This window comes from Rhincodon typus, chromosome 3 (assembly GCF_021869965.1).
Source record: "Rhincodon typus isolate 14 chromosome 3, sRhiTyp1.1, whole genome shotgun sequence".
In the NCBI taxonomy this organism is placed as follows: domain Eukaryota; kingdom Metazoa; phylum Chordata; class Chondrichthyes; order Orectolobiformes; family Rhincodontidae; genus Rhincodon; species Rhincodon typus.
In genome coordinates, this window is record NC_063334.1 from 7,436,341 (window position 1) to 7,440,189 (window position 3,849).

Consider the following 3,849-nt stretch of genomic DNA (forward strand, 5'->3'; position numbering starts at 1 on the left):
TTGGATCCAGAGTCTCTGGCTGTGGCTGGAATGCTATCCATCGTGTCACATGACTTCACGCACCTATTCACCGAATCTATCAAAAAAAGCGAACAGCATTTTCTCGAGTTCACATGTCCTGTCTAAATCCTGAGTTTGCTGAGTAATTTAACAGAGAATGTGCAGTTTAGATCCCTCCTGAGAATGAAATCAATTTTAATCATTAAACTGATAACATACATACTTCACTTTTAGTCTTGCTACACAAATCGTTCAAAACGTTGTACCTCAGTTATGAAGTGTAACTGGATTTTTTTTTTAATAATATACCAGGTTCATACTTACAATGAAAAAGCCTCACTGATGCTGAAAGAGCAATTTTATATTTGCTGAATCTCAAATACCCCAATCATTTATTTCAATTTAATTTTAAAAACTAGAAGTTAGTGGTTTTGCAGTTTTTACTTCCAGGTTTGCCACCTATGAAAATTCTTCAAAGTAGGCCACTTCTGGAATGCTGTGTTCAATTCTGGTCTCCTTGCTATAGGAAGGATGTGTGAAACTTGAAAGGGTTCAGAAAGATTTACAAGCATGTTATCAGGGTTGGAGGGTTTGAGCAATAGTTAGAGACTGAATAGTCTGGGGCTATTTTCTGTAGAGAGTTGAAGGCTCAGAATTGACCTTATAGAAGTATATAAATCCATGATGGGCATAGATAGGGTGAATAGCCAAGGTCTTTTTCCCAGGGTAACAGAGTCCAAAACTAGAGAGCATAGGTTTAAGGTGAGAGGGGAGAGATTTAAAATGGATCTAAGGGGCAACTTTTTCATACAGAAGATGGTGCATGTATGGCACGAGCTGCCAGAGGAAGTGGTGGAGGCAGTTACGATTACAACATTTAATAGGCATCTGGATGCGTATTTGAACATTATGGGTTCAGAGGGATATGGGTCAAATGCTGGCAAATGGGACGAGATTAATTTAGTATATTTGGTTGGCATGGATGAGTTGGACCGAATGGTCTCTTTCCACACTGTACATCTCTATGACTCCGTGATTGGCTGATTACCCTTCTGATTACATTACTGTTGTTGGATACTTGGAGATCCCCTTAACTTGGGAGCAGATTCAAATTGATGTTGAGAAAGAGGGCAGTGGAAAGTTCCAGTGCTTCACCAGTTCTATAAAATCCAACCAAGTATCTCAGAATTTGAAATTAACTGAATTAGCCGAAACTAGCCGTATAAATTGTTCTCCATACATTATTCCACCATGAAATCTCCTGTACTGTTTCTCCATAGTCTTCCTTGAGGGGAGTGTGATTTCATAAACTGCAAGACTGAATAGTCATTGAACACCAAGACTGGATAACTGCTAGAAGAGAATTTATAACTTATCGTATACTATTTTGTGGGATGTAACTTCTACTACTCAACTTGCACACAACGCTATACAAGCAAGAATAGTGTACACATGTCAATTAATTTAACAATGGTCTCTACTGACTGCTAAAATGTTGCATGTTTGTGAAACTTCCTCACAGCATTTTTATAACAGAGTGATGCTTGGAGCAAAAAACCTAGGAAATTTGTTTGCTGGGACCACACTGGATTGTTCTTTAAAAGCACTCCTAAGTGTAATACTCGCTCCTTCCAGCTAGAAACAAAATCATAAAATAAATCCTGAGTATATCCAAAATATCTTTGATGATTACAATGACCTTGTAATAAGCAATAAAGGTTACACATTGTCATAAGAGAATAAACATCTGTTAAGAGATGATGACCAAGCTTGGTCCTGGATCTGAGTGCCATTTATCATCAGGTGAGCAGACCTGGTGTCATCAGTTAGACTTTGCAGATGCTGAGATATATCTCATCAAAGTTCTCAAAGTTAATTTTGGTGATCCTTTCCAAAGGTCAGTAGCCAAAACTTGGGATGGTTACCAAGAAAGGAAGATGAAGATTTGGTGGCATCATCTACATAGAGGCTTACTATGTCACTGAGTGCGTAAAGTGCGGCCACTGTTTACTCCCATTGTGATGTAAATAGCAAGTGTGCAGTGGAAATGAAAATGGCTGCCAACGCATCTGGAGTGTGCAGAGTGTGTCATTCTGTGAAGGAGGAGGGGGGCTTCAATTTCATGAGAATGAGAGGCCCTTCAAAGGGTAATAACATTAAAGAGACACCTACACAATATAGACAAAAGACAATCTGTAATCACAAATTTAGGCATTGACCTATATAAAAGCAAAATGCTATAGATCCTAGAAATCTGAAATTAAAACACAAAGTACTGGAGAAACACAGCAGACGGTAGGATGGCAGATTTCCTTCCCGAAAGGCCATTAGTGAACCGGATGTGTTTTTTTTTTTAACAATAATCAGTATTGATTATGTTTGCCTTTAGCTGAGCTTTTTAATTCCAGATTTTAAAACAATTCAATTCAAATTTCGCTATCTGCCACAGTAGGATTCAAACTACTGTCCTCAGAACTCAGAACATTAACCTGGGGTCTGGATTAATAGACAAATAGTGCAAACAACATTGGTGGTCTTTCAGTTTTTGTGTCAGTTTTCCCAGTGCTTCCGACAAACCTGCATGTATATGCTTGTGCATTTTGATGGCATTCTTAGTTGCTAACGCCATGGCATCCATTCCTACCTGAGGCTGAGCAGATGCCTGGTCTCCAGCAGTCCTCTGAGTGCCAATAACTTGGAGCATTTCTCCTTCAGCTAGCTGCAAAGACATGATGGTGAAGTGCTCACCAGCATGTGCTCCTGACTCTAACATATAAAATGTACACGCTGACGTGTCTGAGCTGGTGAAGGGTGCGGGAGGCAGCTTTGCCAATGCATCCTCTAAGGGATCTGTGGTTTCTTCCTCAGGGGCAGAGAAGGTGATGTCTTGTAAGCCTGCCACTTGACTGCAGAGACTGTGCAGTTTCCATTGGTTGCTGCAGGAGACAAAAGAGAGAATTTGTCAGAAAAAGTGGATAGATATTCAAGCCTGTTAACAATATATTCACAGTGATGATATTGGGAATGTAGCACAGCAATGGACAATGATTTTTGCTTAGTTGCAGGGACATGATGGTATTGGCATCTCCGCGTTAATGGGGGTTAGGATCTGTTCCTGAGGATGAGGAGCCAAATCTTAGACCATCCGTCTTGGCTCATTCTAACCTACCATGGTCCATTTTCTCCTGCAGTTGGATGATTGAGTGAGATAAATGTGGCTGGCATAGCTGTTTTAGTTATTGTGCGAGTGGGGAAAAGTGGTGAGATGTTTTGAGCAAGGAGGCAGTGCAAAAAGTCATGGAGAGTTGGTAGGGTAGAGGGATTGGATGGGTGACAGTAAGTAAGGTAAAATGTTGCATGCAATAGTGAGTAATGAGCTTTGGTGGGAGTGGGGTATGGTAGCAGAGAGAAGATAGTGGCAGTTACCCTCATGGGGAAGATCACTGACCTTCTTGTTTGGCTGGGTGTTCCTCCAGGCTGTGAATACCACGCTGACCAGGGTGCAAATCTTGCACCAAGCTGGCAATGTTTGGTATCTGATGGTCTTGAGAGAAGAGTATGGCCCTCCTCTGCACCACCCTATCCACAAGGACCTCCAGATCTCAAATGCTAAAGAGGGGCCAAAATTCCTTTGTTGACATGAATTGGGCAGCTCCAGACTGGTACTGACTCACTCAGAGGTAGTAAGAACTGCCGATGCTCGAGTCAGAGATAACACAGTGTGGAGCTGGAGGAACACAGCAGGCCAGGCAGCATCGGAGGAGCAGGAAAGCTGACGTTTCGGGTCGGGACCCTTCTTCAGAAATTTCTGATTTAATATTCAGAAGAAGGGTCCCGACCCGAAACGTG